The 19,664-nt window shown below is 39.4% G+C and overlaps 1 protein-coding gene across 1 annotated transcript in view; it reads left to right on the top strand.

Annotated features, from left to right (window-relative positions):
• Positions 1 to 8,669, top strand: part of Grm7 (glutamate metabotropic receptor 7) — a gene marked incomplete at its 5' end in the record, with an annotated part of 311,121 nt that extends 302,452 nt beyond the window's left edge. The window contains one exon of the mRNA XM_037204288.1: positions 7,465 to 8,669. The remainder of the gene's footprint in view (positions 1 to 7,464) is intronic.
• Between the last annotated feature and the right edge of the window lie 10,995 nt (positions 8,670 to 19,664).

The following is a 19,664-nucleotide window of genomic DNA, read 5'->3' as shown; positions in this document are numbered from 1 at the left end:
TCACTGATCACCCTGCACACACTCTTTCTCTTGCTTTGGGTTCAGATATCCAATTCACTTGGAAGCCCTCCTAGGTTCAAGGCAGCTCATCCTCACCTAGGACATCAACTTAACATCTAAGACATCCCTCACACACTGCTTCAAGCAGAGTTCATAGCCATTTTCAGCACCATTATTTAAGTCCCATCAAGTCTCTTATCTGTGACCCTCACAAAGATGGTGCATTTTTTCCTGAGGGTTGCTAGGTTGCTGCCTCATTCTCTTGTTTCCCTATTATTCATTCTGCTGCTGTCTGCAAATACAGTGAGCTGATGCCAGTCCATTGTCCACTGACCTGCCCTCTAATGTGAGGCTGGTCTGTGACTCATGCAATTTTCCTACCACATTAGACAGAAAAACAAAACTGCTTCCTAGTGACAGAGGTCAACCCTTGCCTGAGCACAGAACAAATAAGAAGTGAGCCAATTGCTTGCAGACCCCTAGCCTGTTTTACACAGTCAGCATATATGAAGACTGACATCCAATCCTTGTCAAATACTATTTGCCTGGATAATTGAGTAGATAGACGGAAACCCAGATTTTGGAGTTTTGCAACTGGATTAGAATTAACGGTGATTGTGACTATAGCCTTGTTTTCCTGATTGATTATATTCTCACCCTGCCAAGCTCCTTGCATCAAAAAGTTCAGCTAGGGCCAGCAAGATGGCTCAGTGAATTAAAGCACTTACTGCCAAGACTGAACACTGCAGTTTGAGCCTTAGTAGAAGAAAGAATAGTCTCCCACATATTTTCCTCTAATGTCCACAAGTAGGCTGTGCTATCTACACACACAGTCACACAGACACATACATACACACACACACACACACACACACACACATGCATACACGTAGACATGCAGACACACATGTACACAATGCACACATACACACAGACACATACACACACAGACATATATACATAAAAAACATACAGATACCCACACGTACACAGACACACAGACATGCATACACATAGACATACACAGGCACATACATTCATGCAGACATACATGCGCAGACATACACAGACATATACACACACATACACAGACGCACACAAACATACATACACATACACACACAAGCAAAACACAAAATAAAAAATTTAGAAGAGAGAAATGCAGCTAGCCAACCTAAGAACAAGTAGTTTTACCTTCACAATTGGGTTGCCATAATTATGAATCTTTCACTCATTATGTTCTGCATTCTTGCTCAGATTTGCATCTTTTGGTATGAATAATATGCTTATATAATCAATTAAAAAGAATTTAGGGGAAATCAATCCACAATGGATTAATTAGCTCTTACTGAATGATATACAAGGAAGCTGATTAGCTTTTCATCAGATCTGGTACCAGAGTTATCAGTTGAAGGTATCCTCTCCATATCTTTATGACATTAAATGATGTTTTATTATGATTATCAAACGTATACTGAAAATATTGCTAATACCTAAAATAGAGCCTAACACATGGCATACTTGGTACATACTTTTGTTGACTATCTAAGTGAAAAGCGAACTTTTACATAAAATGCAGAACTCTGGCTCCTTTCTAAAATGGAGAAATCAGTCTGCTGAGATAACAGCCCAAGGTGCCTAAGCTTCCTACCTTTTCCAGTTCAGTTGGCTGAAGCCAATATCTTATACTCAGTCCACTTTACTGTTTTATAGTGTGTGTGGGATTAATTATCATGTTAAAGTGCTGGAAAGTCCTACAAAGACCTATGCACACACTGGGAAACTCTCTCGAGTAAGCCTATAAGGGAAGTTGCTGAATCACTGGCTCACATACTCAGATTGTTACAGCATTTCCCACATGTTCGATTTCTGAGGTAGCTTCAACAGAAGGGAGGCAGAAGAGAGATCAGTCTGACTTCAGCAGACAGACTGTGTGTGTCAAACTACAAGGGACAGACCCAGAAGGAAAGGAGTGCCCGCCAAAGGAAGGGGAGACTTGGGCTTTATATGGGAACTGTGGGAAATAGAAAATTAAGTGCAACTGCTGGGGTGAAATGCAAAACTATAGTTTCTCCCTTCTGGAGTTGGCTGTCCAGATGAGAAACAACAGTGCCACCACGATAAGGATTCGCCTCCTAGCCAGTGACTGATTTTCACAATGGCAGTGAAGGGAGAGGGGGCTGGAGTTTCAATACAGGGCCTTAGTCAGGGTCCGGCAGAGTTTGTTCAAGGTTTCTTCTGACACTGTGGTTCTCCCAGAAGATTGTACTAATTTACAACCCTACCACTGGGCTAAGGATTTCTTCTGTATTTATTCCCTCACTGATATTTGACATTAATTCAATTTCTTTTATCATTCTTTAAGGACAAAATGCTATCTAATCGTTTGAACTATATTTCTGTAGTGGTGCACTTTTTTTTTTTTTTGCTCTTTGTATTTTTCATCTACAAATTATCTTATTGTAATGTAAATCTGCTTTCTAAAAGTTAGATTGTCTTTGAATCATTTACTTGCATAGTTAAAAATTAGGACTTAGCAGTCAGGGGTTTGTTTTAGTCAAATGTATAATAAAGATGTTTTCTTGGCTTATACCTTAGCATGACTTTTTAAAATAATGTTGTATTTCACAAGCTATTTACTTTTGCTTTATTTATTTGTTTTTTTTTTTTAAATCAGAAAATACATTCTATGGATAGGACAAAAATTACAGAAACTTTGCTATCTGGCACCCACAAATACAAAATCAATGCAAATAAACCTCAAAAACGTTATATGATAAACAGGTCATGAAGGCTGGAGAGGTGACTCAATGGTTAAGAGCATGCATTGCTCTTGCAGAGGATCTGACTTCGGTCCTCAGCACAAGGTCAGTTCACAACTGCCCATAGCATTAGCTCTAAGGGGGTCTGGCACCCTCTTCTGGCTTCTGTGGGCACTTCACTCACATGTGCACATGGCAACTATACATACACATAATTTTTTAAAAAATGAAAGGTTGTAATTGAATATGCATGGAGTAACACCATTGTGTGTCTTTAAAACACATGAAGTAATACTATCTAAATTTTATTGGTAACTACGCATGTGGGAGTGGCATGAGCCATACCAACTTCAGGACAGTAGCTATGGTAAATGAGAGAAAGGAAGAGCTGCTAGTGAGAGTGAGAAGGGGATGATTAGATGTTCCTCTCCTGTCTGTGGATAGGATGCCATGGCTTTTATGTGTGTTATATTTAGGGATGTGATACAATTTTGTTTAGTTTTTGCAGTGTTTGCAGCACTCCATATGTGTACTTCTACGTATATAAATTTACATAAACATATTTTTAAAAACTGAAAACACATGGTATTTATCTGATAAAACATAAAATGTGTTACTTATAAAATTAGAAAACCTAAAAATGGGATAAATGGAAGAGTCCTGCTTTGTTATTATTTATTCAGCTTTCTCAATTATGGTATTTATACGATGCTTTTTCTTTTCCGTGTTTTGTTTTTACATTGCTTCATAGTTTCTTTACTCTAGTTCATAAGAAATAAAATTTTTGTGAAGCAAAAGTTCAGACAGTGGGCAATGAGGTAGCTCCAGGGTGAAGGTGCTTGCAACCAATCCTGACCCAGTTCCATCCCTGGGTCCCACAAGGCACAAGGAGAAACCAACTCCCTCTAGCTGTCCTCTGACCTCCACAAGTATGCCATGACTCAGGCCTTCCATCCTCACATAAATGAGTGTAATGAGAAAGCAAATCCTGGAGAAAATTACATTAAAATTAAAATGAAATTAGCCCACTAAGGTTAATGCCAAAATGAGAGTTTTAACAAAATAAGAATGAGTTGGATGATGTCTAATCTTCCTTAAATTGAAAATGTGCATTAATAATGTATTTTAGAAATCAATGTCCTTAATACTTTCTCATTGAAAACTTCAGCTCTTTGAAATACCTGGGTTTGAGAACAACTGATAAATAGCTCTAAAGATTTTAATAGGAACAATATAATTTATTCCTGTAATTTCTAGGGCTGGGTAGATTTCTCAGTGGTTAAAAAGCCCTCACTGTTCTTGTAGAGACCCCAGGTTGAGTATCCAGCACCTATATCTTGTCTCATAACCATTCATAACTCCAGTTCCAGGGCATCTGACAGCCTCTGCTGACCTCCTTAGGCACCAGGAACACACATGATACATGTACATACATGCATATAAAACACTCATACACATAAAATTAAGAAATCTTTTTTTTAATTTCATTCTATTCCCATTCTTTAAAACAAACAAATAAACAAACAAAAAACCTCTAGCTTCGAAGGGAAAGAAATTCCTAGCCTTTTCAAAATAAAAAGCAGATCTCTTTAGCAACCATTTTTCTGGACAACTATTTTGAGCTAGGCAATTCTCTTTCCTGGACCATAAACTACATTGCTATTCTAATAAATAGAATTATCAGCCCTGTGGGCACTTCTTTTATTTACTCATGAGGCCAGGATGGTTTAAAAATAAACACTATAATACATTGGACTTTGCTGTGATAAAGGACAGAAATTGCCATTCTAGGGACTGCATAAACTTCATTATAACCTTGCTGCAATGCTCCAAAGCAATTCTGCAAAGAAAGCATATATTGAGGCTTATCCTTTGTAGAGAAATTTGTAACCTAAAAATACATTTCTGGGTTATATTCCCCGGTGAGAGACTGGGATAATTCTGACATCCATGCTATCAACAGTCCATGGGATCTGAATTACTGTCCTCATTTTATTAAGCCTCTAAAGAATGTAGCCTCATGGCAGAGGATTAGGCTCCTCTCAGTGTAAGTGATGAAACAAAGTCAGAACCCAGGCAGGTGAGTCCCAGGAAGCAGGGTCTTTGCGTGGTGCTAGAATGCTGGTCCCTGTGAGCCCTGTGTCCCTCTTATCTATAATGTAGAATACAAATTACATCTCTGGCTTTCTGAAAACACAAGAAGATAATTCCCACAAGGCTTTAGTGAGTCCTACCATGTTCTGCCAAGCACACTTTCCTAATTTTTGTTTGTTCCATTGCTTTCTTCTTGTTAACTCAGTGTCTCACCTAGCCCAGGCTGGCCTCAAACTTGCTGTGGGACTGAGAATGAACTTGAACTCCCAATATTTCTGCTTCACTTACTAAGTGCTAGGAAGACAGGCATGCTACACCATGCCTTGTTTAGGCTGTGTTTAGAGTAGAACTCACAGCTTTGTGCATGCTAAGCAAATACTCTATCAACTGAGTTATCATCCTAGCCTCTATTTCCATTTTTTAATATGTATTTAATTGTGTGTATGTTTATGTGTGAGCCTGAGGCACATGTGTGGGGGTCACAGGACAACTTGTGAGAGTCAGTCTTCTTCTCTCACCATGTGGGTTGCACTCTGGCTGTGGGGGAGGCTTAGTGGCAAGCATCTTACCCTGCTGAATTACCTCATAGCCCCAAATAACTAATGTTTTTTAAAAGCAGCAAGATTTTGATTTTAATTTAATCCAAACCAGTGTTCTCTACATCACAGGAACAGTATTTTTCTAAGCCACTATTCTTTTAGTAAAAATTCTTTACTGACTGGTATTATATAGTAACCTATTTGAGGACATTTAATTATTCTTTTTCCACTAGAAAATTCTGCCTACCCAGAATCCAGTCTTAATTAACCACACAATAGAGGCGTCTCCAATATTTAGGCCAGCTCAGGCTTCTGGGGCTTTTGTTTGTTTTCTTCCCCTTTGGTCTGGAGGATAATTAGCTCCTTGGCATTTGACAAGGCACACTGTCACAATGACTTGTCTGTGTCAGCTGAGGTTGACTGGCTATGACATTGCAAATAAGGTTTGGAGTCAGGAAGCATCTTTAGAAAGATTCCCTCAATTGGGGGCTGGAGGTACAGCTCAGTTAGTAGCAGCCTTGTGGTAAAGGATGTGGTGGTACATATTGTAATCTCAGCACTTGGGAAGTGCAGGCAAGATGATCAGAAGTTCAAGGTCATCCTTGGCCACATAGAGAGTTTAGGGGTAACCTGGAATTCAAGAGACCCCATCTCAAAAAAAAATCCTATAAAGTATTTTTCTTCCTTATACCCCAAACAAAAAAGTTGTTAAAGACAATAGGTGCTGTAAGAGCCATGGAAATGTTCTCGGCGGGGGAGGGGTGGTGGTGTTGAGATCTACTGAGGCTAAGTCCATTTCTTCATTAAAAGACAATGCATCATGATTAGAGTTTTCAGGAGACTCTCACTTTCATATAATTCTATTTTCTCTATTGAACACAATATGCTATAACAGAAAAATGAGTCTTCCAATCAGAAGTGCTCAGAAGTATGTCCAAATTTCTCCATAAAGTGAAATTAAAGTTTTCAGGCTGTGAAAGTATCTTGAAAAATGGCATTTGTATATGCACTTAGAATACAGCAAATCTGAAGACCAGTTACAAGCTTTTAGCGCACTAATGCAGCTGCTTGAGCCTCAAAAGTCCCATAGGTCCCTACTTAAGAGTTCTGGGAAAATTCTGGCTACTGTGCTGTGTTCCATAAACAGCTCTATTGAGAGTCTCAGAAGAATAAACACATAAGCCATTGTCAATTATACATGACAGAGTCTATATCTAATAGAAATTGATACAATATGACTAAGAGTGAATGAGCCAAGAACCCATTACTTCACAGACGTGGTGTTATATAGACCAGAGAACTAGAACCTAAAATAGGTATATTATGAGACCTTGGAGCACAGGGAAAGAACTACCTTTGGCTCAGGAAAGAAAGTGTGTAGCCCTGTGCCTGCCTTGGAAGAACCAATGGGTGTGTATTTACTTGATACATAAGTAAAGAAGAGTCCCAGGTCACTGGATGAAAAATAGTTGTTCTGCGTGGGAGGAAAACCAATGAATAGTGTGACTCTTCATACTTCCAGGTGTGCTTTTAACCTCAATGGAAATCATCATGAAGATGATTCACACATCGCTGATAAGACTGGGCAAGAGACGAATAGTTGTTTGGTAATTGTGAATGCTAACTGGTGGGTGCACTCTGCTAGCCAACCTAAATGAATTCCAGTCACCCAGAAGAGCCCCTTCCTAGCAGTAGGTGTTCTTTATGAAGAGATTCAGGAAATTATCACATGATGAAAATCTCTACAGCATCAGATGACCCTTGGAGCTTAGGGTTGGCTAATTAGAAAGTGTGGCAACCAATGATAAATTAATCCAATGACCTTATAGGTCCAAAAAATGAGAGGTTGGAGGCATGTCAAATAAATGAATCCAGGTGAATTGTTTATCACTGGCAGGCCAATCTTAGTGGTATTATAGATAAATGCACAATGCCAAAGTATGTGTGTATTCCTCGGAGATGTCTTGTTCTATCTTGACTTGGTACCGGAAACCATCCAAGCTCTCTCTACCTTTGAATTCTGGGTCATTGCCACAATTGACTTTACCCTCTTTCTTTCTTCCCTCCAGGCCCCGCTGCAAAAAAGAAGTATGTCAGTTATAATAACCTGGTTATCTAACCTGTTCCATCCAATGGAACCACGGAGGAGGAAGACCCTCAGTTATTCCGTCACCTAATCTGGCATAGGACTCTTTTGGTCCTGCCTGCTTCCCATCTCTGGAGGAGCTTCCCCAGCTGGGAGACCAGTGTTAGAGGATCCACACATCCTAAACAGCTGCTTTATGAGACACCTTTACTTTATCTTGGCTTAAGAAGTCATTGGCATCAGCACTGCCATCTTGGCTGCAATTTTGGACTCCCTACACAAAGGGAGACTTGAGACTCAAGTCCCACCCGGCTCTTTTGGATGAACTGTTGAGAGCCTCAGGACTGTTTTTTGGGGCTGAATTGTCTTTCTACGTATGTACTTCCAGGCTGCAAGGTTTTGAAATTTTCTGTACAGTTTGTGAGGACATTTGCACTTTGCCACCCAATGTTGTACCTTAGTTCACTGTTTGTTTTTGAATGCCCTGTTTTCATAGAACCCTATCCTCTCAGATGGTGGAATCTTTGGGAAAAATTTAAAACAACTAAATTTAAAGAAAAATAAATCTCGGCAGACATAAGAGAACACAACCCCCCCACGCACATCTGTAAATGACTGTGTGGTTATGATTATAGTATCATGGAAAGTCACATTATTTTTTTTAAAGACACACACAAAAAGATATTTAAAGACCAAAAACTGTGCTGAGAAGATATGCCCCACCTATCTTTGGTACACGAGAGGTGATGTGATGTGAAAGAAAAGCATTGGCTAAATGGAATAGAGGTCTTGATCTTTGGTATGCATGCCAGTAATGTATTTTACAGTACATGTTTATATTTATGTTTAATATTTGTATTTGTGTTCTCTTTTGTTATTTTACTTAGGGTATATGGATATTTTGCAATAATTTTAAAGATTATTAAGCTATCTGAAGGAAAGAATATGGATTTTTCATGTCTTGAGGTTTTGTTCATGCCCCCTATGACTGACCAATGTGATAAGGACTTTAAAAAAGAAGCATGTATGTTTTTTACTGTTTGTAATAAGTACTTTCGTTAATCTTGCTGCTTATGTGTCAATTTAGTGGAAAAAAAACCCTTGCTGAAAAAAAATTTCCTTTCCATTCTCTTCCAGTTCTGTGGTATTGTCTAAGAATGTATCAATAAAATACTTTGGTTAACTTTTCTATTTTCTGTAGTAAGTCCTTTAGTTGCCCCTCCCACTTGTTTGTTTGAAAGCCTGAGCTACAGCCAAATCCTAAGCTTCCATGTGCATTGTCTCTGAAATGCTCAGCAAAACCTAGAGGCTCTCCTGGGAAGGGAGAATCACAAAAACCAAGAATTTTTTCTCTGTATAACTGAAGTTCAATCCTTAAAAACTCTCCTATGTGTTGCGCAGTCGTGATGCACACCTTCAGTCCCAGCACTTAGGAGGCAGAGTCAGGAAGAGCTCTGTAATTTCAAAGCTAGCCTCATCTACAAAGAGAGTTCTGGGATAGCCAGGGCTACACAGAGAAACCCTATCTTGAAAAATCAAAAACAAACAAAACAAAAATTCTCATATGTTGACTCAGCAAGTTTTCTATCAAAAACAAATAACAAAGAAGATAAGAAAAAGAAATATTTGCTTATAGAACCAGTACTCTGTGCAAAATTAATTTTAAAAAATGAACTGGAAAGACCTAGGGTACAGAAACAGACAACTGAGGCAATGGATTTGTTTTGCAAACAAATATGGTGGTGAGGTTTGTTGAAGCTAGATTAAGATTTAGGATTCCATAATCTGTAGAGAAAAAGAAAAAAAGAAAGAAAATCCCCTCAAGGAACGACTCACAGCAGCATGCATGCCAAGAACATACCATGATCTCCTTGTGCAGGCTGACATTGGTACTTAGCATTCTGAGTAGGCCTGCAAATCCAATGTGTACTCAAATGTCCTCTGGCTAGTAGAGGGGAAGATAGCTCAGATGATAAAGTGCTTTCCACCCAAGCATGAAGACCCAAATTTGATCCCCCAGAACCCATGTTAATAAAAAGCCAGACTCAGTGGCGTGAATTTATAATCCCAGCAGTGGAGAGATAGGGACTGGCAGATGCGTCATGCAACCTAAAAGCCAAACAAGCCTGATAAGTGCCCTCCAGACCATCAGACCCTACCTCAGAAAACAGGAATAATACTCAAGGTGAAAATACAAACACATGGGGAGGGAGGCACACAAATACACACAATAAATTGAATGAGTGGGGAGGTTAGATATATGATAGAAAAAATTAGATAGATAGATAGATAGATAGATAGATAGATAGATAGATAGATGATAGATAGATACATACATACATGCATATATACATACATAAATACATGATAAACATATTATAAGTATTCCCTGGTGGATATAGTTGTCACTCATTTCTACAATACACAATAAAACCCTCATATTCCTCCTACCTTAGGTCTCTATTGAGGTCTTCCTGTAGTCCCTTGCAAGCAATGCTTTTGCAGAGATTCCAAATTTTCATTTTAGTATCATACTGCAGAAAATAAATTGTCTTTCCCAATTTCTCCTATCCCTTCAACACCCTCAAACTAATAGACCATGGAGAAATGGCAAATCAAAGCAGAAATGCATTTGGACTATCTATATTTTTTTCTCAAGTTGTGGAGTCAAACCCTGTATAGAAGCTAGCTCCCCTTCCTGCTTAATGTCCTCTGGTAGGTTATATAAACATCCCTATGTTCTCAGTTAGAAAGTGACTTTAATATAACCTACCTTATAAGATTGTAAGGATGAAGAGAGAGCATTCCTCCCATGTATCTCAAACCTGCTTGACAAATGACTGTTCAACATGGCAGCTCTCAGGACTATGGCTTCTGCTACCACTAGCACCAACATCAGGGTGGCTATATCATGGTTTTTAAATAATATTGCAGTTCCTTCACCTTCCAAATGGGGAAACAGAGTTTATAAAATCACATGTGAACAGATCAGGCTGTTGTGTCAACATGATCAGATTACCATGTTGTAGAATCATTTTCACTAAGAAATTATACAAAAGCTTTTCTCAATTCTTCAAATGTTCACCAAGAATGCTGAGGAGCCAGTAAATGCATATGGTATTGAGAGTAGGACAGGGCTCCTTCTGAAAACATCTGCTCTATGCATTCATCCTCACAGTACAACTGAGCTAATAATTATCAGTAATAATGAAGGGAGGGGTATAGCACAATGTATAAGAACTTATTCAATGTATCACATAGTTTATATAAGCAATTCATGTTATATACATTGAAATGTACATCTATATACATTTGCTCAGTCCTCAAATATACTTCTAACTTCTTGCACTACTTCCATCTCCCATTGAGTATCTGGGATTCAAGTTTGTCTGTGGCCATAGAACAAATGTATCACAGAGTACTATCAACACCATTTCTATAATTTGGATCCAGAGTGTTCCCCTCAATTGTTCCTTGAATGTTGAATGCTTGACCACAGATTAACACTATTGGAAACTGGTAGAAACTATAAAAAGTGAGACCTAGTAAGAAGTTTTCATATCCCCAGGGGTGTTGCCTACGATAGCTACCCCCAATATTATTCATTCCTCTCTAGTTCTTTGATAGCCATTATTATGTCTGGTCTTTGCTGATACTGTTTGAAAGGACAGTGTTTGACCAGCATCCCAGGGAATCAATTTCCTTGTTTTACTTTTCTTTATGGCACTTACAATGATTATCTGATTTTATAGATTTGTTTTGCTGCTTTAGTCTGTCTCCCTTTAGCATTCTGTTTCAGAAGGTCAGATATTTATAGTTTTGCTCATGGTAATTTCCTAACCCTTAGATTAATGCTTGACAGGTTGTAGATTATCCTATAGATATTTGCATCTGAGCCGGTCGGGGGCGGGGGGGGGGGGGGGGCGGTGGATAAATGAAGTGCAAGACTGAAGGAACATGGCCAGAGATCTAGAAGAAGCTGTGCTGACAGGGATATTCAGCTCCACAAGAGGCATCATAGCTGGGTCTCAAAGGCTGAACAGGGCTCTGGTAATGAGGAGGAAAGGAAGAGGGATGTGTGAACTTCCTATTCACAGCCTCCACAGCAAGGTGAAAAGCTATTTCTGAGAGGTATATATTTTGATCAGAAGATGAGCCCACCTTTTGGGTAAGTAAATTGGGAACTTAATGGAAACAGGCAAATACCCTAAATCAGATTGCTTTCATTAGAAGAAAGGACTCACACCTGCAGTCCCTCTCAGTAGCTGTCATTCAGGAGGGGGTGGGGGGAGAACTCTCATGAGTTCCAGACCAGGCTGGGCTACAGAGTAAGACCCTGACTCAGACAAACAAACAAGAACAGATATGGATACAAAGAAGACAGGAAGGGGTTGGAGTAGGAAGGCTCTAGATTCCTTATTAGAATTCTGTCGGGGTAGAGCTCTGAGCTCTGCTTCCCGCCAGTGTCAAAGGACAGAATTACAATTTCAAATCTTAATTGGCTTTCTTTTTAAGTCTCAGATTGGGCAACTCTTCACTCCATAAGATGGATTATGTCTTCCAGTGAGCCAAGCAAATGAGGTTGGCTTCATAGACAGAAAAAGGCAACGAAAAGCAGATGGGTCATCTCAAAGTGACTTTCCTCATAAGAGAGGTTGAACAGTCACCAATAACTGATTGCTCAATTTCAGTTGCCTTTTTCTGAGACTGACTGAAGTCTTAACTTCATTACCATGCCAGTGGAAAGTAGTCAATTGGGCATAGTTGCCTTTTACCTCTCTGATCCTGATAAACAGCCTAGTCTTGATTCAATGACATAGAACTTCAGCAGGAGTGGTTCCATTTTGATTTTCAGTGGGGTGTATTGAGGTTAGTGCTAGAGCTCAAGCCAAAACAGTGGCTTCCTGTAATTTTTATTTAACACCAGCTATGAAATCTCAGGCAATCTATGTAGCCTGGGACCCTCTGACTCTTCATCTTTGTAATGGAGATGGGATGTGCATGCAAATCTCTGTCATTCATCAGGGAGACACTATCAATTTGTTCCAGAACATTAGCTCATTCTCAGAGTGTGCCAACCAAGAACGAGCACCATCATCAGAAGCAACATTGGATATGGTAAGCAGGGTCCAACATGGGTAAGAATAATCACTCCATTGCCGTCACCACAGCAGACACAGCCTGAGGTATCCAGCAGCATTTTTGGCAGCCACTTTCTACAAACAAAAGCAATTAGACTCCAGTGAAAATCCCAGAGCCCCTAAGCCAACTGCCTCTGCTGTTATTTCCCCTATCATATTTCCTCTATAATTTATCCTCTTGAAACTTTTGCTTTATTATGTTGTCTTTGGTGTCTGCTAAGTCCTAATAACTAAATATTTTCTCTACTCTTCCAATTGCTGGTAAAGATTCCTTGCCAATCCTCAGCCAAGGCACTGACGATACTCTGAAGGTGAATATGGCCCTGGAGCATTCTACAGAGACCTAGGGTTTTGTTACCTTCACCAGCATCAGATGGATGATAGAGTTCTGGTCATTTCATCATTTAGAGTCAACAAAGTTCTACAAGGACAATTAGTCTGAATTACTCTCCCTCATATATAACAATAATAAAGACATCAAAACACAGACATTTCTCATGCCTTGTGAAAATTTAGACACATGGTTTCTGCCTTTGGTGACCACGAATTTTCAGTGCATGCATCCCACACCAGTGCGTATCTTTCCCTCTTTAAAAGGAGAGAGTGAGTGAATAGTGGTGGTGGAAGCAAAGGACAAATTCTAACTTCCTTCCTCTCACATATGGTAAACTTTAGTCTGTCTATGGGTGATCCATGGTGTTGTTAAGCATGTAGTATCAGTGAAAACCCTGGATTTCACACTCTGAAAGAACTCCCTGGGAAGTATCTTGTTCCAAGCCCTGAACTGGAATTCATTTTTCATGAGCTCTAATTGCCCATTAGATTCTCCAGAGGACTTTCAGATACACCCATGACCAGACCTTATGCCAGAAAATCCAGATCAGCATAGCCTGGGTTAAACCTTTGCTTCTGTTCCTTCCTAAGCTTTTTAGGAGACCATACCAAGTAGATCAATTAGTGATAATCCCACCTGTTTCGTGGTCTTATAATTCCTGAAAGGGTTTGTAAAAACATAATGTCAGGCATGGTGGCTAATGCCTATAATTCCATCACTTGAAGTGTAGAGACAGGAAGGTTGCACCAAGCTGAAGGTCAGTCTGCTCTACCCAGTGACTAGCAGGACATCCAGATGTGTAGGGAGACCCTGTGTCAAGGAACCAAAACCAAGTCAAAGGAAACGAGCAAACAAACTGTGCACCACTCTTATAGTTTATTAGGCATAGGGTGAGGTTCCTGAAGTGCATTTCAAACCGTTTCCCAGACAGAAAACCCTCCTGCTCTGTGGGTCCTACTTTGGTCATTTCTTATTCACCTTCACCTACAGTCTTTCTTCCAGGATCAGCTTCACACCAAGTAAAATAACAAAGACAATCCAGGGGCAAACAAAATACAAAGACTTTTTTGGTGGTGGTGGTGGTGCTAGTACATCCTGCATCCATTCTGGACATGTTGCGTCCTGACTCGGCTTTTGTGAGTCCGCGTCACGGCTCTGTGGCTGTGCTTGTCCTGACTCCTCTTTGTGAGTCCGCGTCACTGCTCTGTGGCTGTGCTTGTCCCTCCCACCTTCCAGCTTGCAGGAAGTTAAGAAGACTTGATGCATTTGATGTGTAGTCACGTGTCTCCTTTAGTCATTTCTCTTTTCTCCTTTTCCTGGGTTTTATGGCTAGAGAGCTGGAATTCTCTTTAGTACTAAGCACCTTCTCTTGCTCTGGAGGGCACCGTCTTCTTGCCTCTGTTTCCAGGCTCATCACTATAGTTACCTGTGCCTCTTTGAAATCTGTCATCTCCAGACCTACTCGGCTCCCTCGGCTATACCCAGGTTGCTAAATACACCCTCCCTCAGAGTACAGGGGACACTTGTTTTCACCTCCAAGCTTCTTGTACACTAGATTCACTTTGCTGGTCCAAATTAGGATCAGGAAAATAATCCTTAGTTTTATTTTTCTGTCAGATGTTAAGCTAGATGATGCTAGAACTTCAATCTAAATGTGTTTTGAGTACTTACAGTATACTTCGCACTATTCAAAATTATTGGAGATAGGAAAATCGGAGTCTCTGTCCCTAAAGATTTGCATCCTACAGGAGAGGTTGTTCATTAAGTGTTGCACTTTGTCTCAGAAATAACTCGTCAAGGAACACAATCTGATTCCCCACAGATTCCAGGCTCACTGCATTTCTTCTGCTTCTCAAAGACCCTCTTCACTTCTATTTAGAAAACTTAGGCATGCTCATATATTGTTTTATCTGTTACTCTACTGCCTGTGGGCTCTAAAAGGGCACAGAGATTCAGGTGGGCACAGGCCCAGCTGTCAACACACCTGGTTTTACAGTTGAGAAACGGTTTTGCCTCCCAACAGCAGGAAGATATTCACTATGAAAAAAAGGGAAAAAAAAATGAGATAGTGTTTTCCCAGGGAGAAATCATTCTTTGAATCACACAGCTGGCTGGTGACATCCACTGTTACAGCAAGTAGCATATTCTTATTTTTTGGCCTTCTCCTTCTAACCAGAGGGTTTCTGGGAGAGGCTGCATGTGGCTATGAGCTGGACAGTTACAGAGTCCATATTAGCAATGCTGTCCTGCCAGGGCACACTGACTGCTAAGAGGAATGGCCAGGCAGACACACCAGGTCCCTGAGCTGAGTGGGTAGACAGGGCTGCATTTTTGTTTCCACAGACATGCTGTGAATGGAGATGGCAGAGACCAATTATAGAGGAACTGACTGTGCACCTGGCACTACGTTACCCTAACCATAGGTATCATTTAAACCTGGAAACATCTTCTCGTGTGTGTGTGTGTGTGTGTGTGTGTGTGTGTGTGTGTGTGTGTGTGTTGGGAGAGGGGTACATGTGCACAGAATGTATACCATAAAGACCAGAGGTAAAGAGGGAAAGCCAGGTAATAAGTTGATAAGTGGCAGAGGTGAATTTGAATCCCTACCCTACTCACTATGGATCCTATACACCTTTGATGGCTAAGTTATAAAGTCTAGAAAATAATGTATTTTGATCCTTTTTTGGTAAGGTTTGCTATGGGTTGAACATGGGGACACATGCATGCTATAAACACATGTTCAAAGGCTAAACCACAGAAGACCATTCATTTCTCCAAATACTACCATAACCACCATACAGGAAATAAATCCCTAACAGGAATAAAATACAATTTTTAAGAAAACAGTATACACAGACATTACATAATAATTACAGTAAGGTGGACTGTTAACAGTATTGAAAGTGACTCAGAAGGAAAAATATGACAGAGAAAGGCTCACAGTCATTTTCAAAATTATCGCAACTACATAAATACACATATACATGCCTGGAAAGGAATATATAAAATGAGTTATATAATCATGAGCAATTATTTACTTCTCCCTTTCCTCCTTCATTTCTACTCCCTTTGCAATGTGGATATGCTACATTTGTTCCCATGAGTAAGGAGTCTGTAAACCACCCTATGGAGCAAACAGCACAGATTGCTGGCTCTGTGATGAACAGCATCTCTGAATACAAACTCCAGAATAGCTATTCTAGACCTTGTGGCTACAGTAGAAAGGCTTGAAGGGTTCTGCAAACTATCCAGGCATAGTCTCCACTCATACCACTTAAAGAAGAAATCCCAAGGAAGAAGTAGGCAGAGATGTATCTCCTAAATTCCACAGAGCTTGTTCTTGAGAGAAACATAGACACCAGCAACTAAGCATTGTATAATAAACTGGTTATTAGAAATTACAGCAGCCCCCACCAAACATGGATCCAGGTCTTCCTCTATCTTCAACACATACTGCCAGGCAGAAAAATCAACATGCCCAGTGGACCAGGATGAGGCCCCAGAAATGCAGTTAGGATTTTTTTTTATAGGATTAGTGGTGATACATTCCTGATATTTTATACTTTATAAAACACAAATATATCAATCTATCTAGTCATATATGTATGTATGTATATATGCATGCAGCTATCTATTTATCTATCATATATCTATCTATGGCAGATAAATATAGATGGGTGCTGTAAATAATTACATTCCTCTGCAATCCATGTCTGAAGAGATAGTACTAGGGGATGGAATCTATCTGAAGGGATTAAGATTAAATGTGATCATGAGAGTGGAACCTTTATGAATGGAGATTATCATATCCTTAAGAAATACCAAATATAATGAGACATAATCAGATTATAACTAGGAGACAGCCCTCACAAATTTCCGACAAACACGGACTCCGATCTCAGATTTCCAACTTTCTAAACTATGGAAATACATTTGTTTTGTTTAGAAACTACTCATGGTATTTTTATTTTATGGAATCCTGAGCAATTCTCTCTCTCTCTCTCTCTCTCTCTCTCTCTCTCTCTCTCTCTCTCTCTCTCTCTCTGTGTGTGTGTGTGTGTGTGTGTGTTGGTGTATGTGCACAAGGTAAACAAATGCTTAGTTTAAGCTGTCAACTTTCTTGGATTAAAAAATTCCTAGAACATCTTTGGTTGTGCTTGTGAGTGCATTTCCAGAGAAGATTCACAGAGATATGAAGACTCTTCTTCAATGAAGGTAGCCTCATCTCATAGACCCAAGTCTAAGGATGAACAAAAAGTGAAAACGGAAATGGCCAGCTCAGAGCTGGTATTCCATTTTTTTTCATTTTCTGGTTAGACATGTTAGCAGGCAGCTGGCCACCATAGACCAGAGCTGATCCCACCACCAGGCCCTGACTCATAGTGTTGTGCTCTGTTCCCTGAGCCCAAGTCAACCTTTCTTCCCTGCAGTTACTTCTTGTCCACTATATTGGTCATAGTCACAAGAAAAATTACAAACACATAAATCAATAGAAAAAGAAGAGATATTTCAGCAAGGAAGGACTCACATGCTAATGAGCATATGAGAATAATAAATATATGCACAAATTCATTAATAAACAGAGAAGAATACATTGTAATCACAGTCAGCAGTTTTCCTCCCACCTCATTCAACTGGCAATACTGAAAACCAATGAGAGTAAAACACATATCAGACACTGTTGATCTGAGCATTTGTTCATTCCAGTGTTCTGCAAGCAATTTCCATTTCATGCACTTGAATATTTGAATACAACCCCAAAGGGACACTTTTGATTAAGTGTTCTTGAATGACTGTGCTCTCATTGAGAAAAAAAATTGGAACTATCCCAAGGTCCATTGATGAATAAACCTCAATGCAGTCAGTAAATGGAATATTATATAGCACAAAACTGAAGAAATCATTGGAGTGAATTTCAGTAACATAATATTGGGTAAGAAAAACAAGTTTCAAAGTATGTAACATTCAAGACCACAGTACTTCTGAGGAAAAACAGATATGATAAGGAAGAAGCCCATGTATAATTATCATAAATTATAGTGAATTATTGATATTGCTGTGGTTCTGTAGTGATGGCTCACTTCATTCCTGAGTAAAGACAAAGAAAGACATACATGGACCAGTAATGAAAGTGCTTAGTTTAGAAGAAATTATGACTATCTCAAGCACCTTTGAGGCTGTGAACAAAATAACCACAGCTGAGATTATTACTTGTTATTTATTATGCATCTACATCATATTGTCAGTGTGCTTCTTGATGAGCCACATTATTATAAGGGACTTCAGAAATAACAAACTTGTTATATCCACCATCCATCATCACTGTCTTATTTAATGCATCCTGTTAGAAGAGTAGATCCATTCCAAATGGACAGAGGAAGAAACTGAAAAGCAACAGAGGTTATTTAAGCCACTGTTTCATCCTCACAGTAAGTGGCAAAATTAAAGGTGGAATCTAGTTCTTGCAAGTCAACATGAGTCTCACTTCATAGGCACCACAGAAGCTCCCTGGGAGGGATGGGAGAGAGTCTGTACTTGTCAAAGAGAAGCAGAGCTGCCAGGCAATTACAGGCAGGCCATATGGATCCATTTTCCTATTCCATTTATTTCCAATCTCATGTTCAAGAAGCCATTAAAAGTGAAAGCTACATCTCCTCTAAATGGAAGAAAGAAAGCTATTGCCTTTTAAAAACCTTCAGTCCTTTGAGTCTTAGCTTAATGTTCACCTATACATCACTTACAAACATAGATGCTTACATCTGGTGATGCCCAAGAGATGAACACTAGACATTTTAGCTCCTTGGAGGATTTCAGAACCACAGCAGGAACCCATCACAGAAAAATCAATATCTATGAAAGAACTGTTTTAATGCAGATCAGACTCCTCTACTGATCTCCAGATAGGTGACCAACATCTTAATTTTGCCTGAGATTTTCCTTGTTTTAGCACTGAAGTTCATCTTCTAAGGAAGTTGACCAATCCTAGGCAAAACAACAATCTTCTAATCTTGAGTCGCTCAATGATCCTACCTGATTAAACATCAAACTATAACAGTTCTAACTGAAGCACAGGGGACTCATATGTGACCAAGTTCATGCCTATTTCATGGGAGGAAACTTGATGAATCAGAACATAAACCTTTGCAAAAATTCCTTAATATCCCTCTAATTTCTTTCATTCCTCTTGAGATACTCATTCCTTCTACAGGTCCTATTTCCACAGCAACAAAAATGACACAGAGGACACACTGAGATACACATGTATTTATTTTGAACAAAAAGCCTCTACTCTAAGGCTTCTAACGCTTGAAGAATTAAAATGTAATTTAAAGCAGTATTTTTTTTTTAAAAAAAAAAAAAAAAAAAGATGTGGAGACATGGAAGGTAAAGGTACCTTTCATCTCAGAATCTGGTCAGGGGCTTTAGCCAGCTGTAAATCACAAATTCCAAAACAACTGACAACATTGTGCTTGCAGCCCATCACCCATCCAAACTGTAAGCCTACAGCCATCTAAGAATCTGACCAGGAACTTCATGTATGAAAAATGGCATGAGCTAAGCCATCTTGGAACAAACCTCTGTGGCTCCAAGTTGTGTCTAACTAGATTAATGCCTTCCAAGGCAACTATAATGAAAACCTTTAGTGCCTAGTACAGAAAAAGAAACTAGACAAAGAACAGAGGAAAGTATCTCAGAAACCTGTTGAAT

This window comes from Peromyscus leucopus, chromosome 3 (assembly GCF_004664715.2).
Source record: "Peromyscus leucopus breed LL Stock chromosome 3, UCI_PerLeu_2.1, whole genome shotgun sequence".
Classification (NCBI taxonomy): domain Eukaryota; kingdom Metazoa; phylum Chordata; class Mammalia; order Rodentia; family Cricetidae; genus Peromyscus; species Peromyscus leucopus.
The sequence above is the reverse complement of the archived record's forward strand: the minus strand, read 5'-3'. Positions and strand labels throughout refer to the sequence as shown.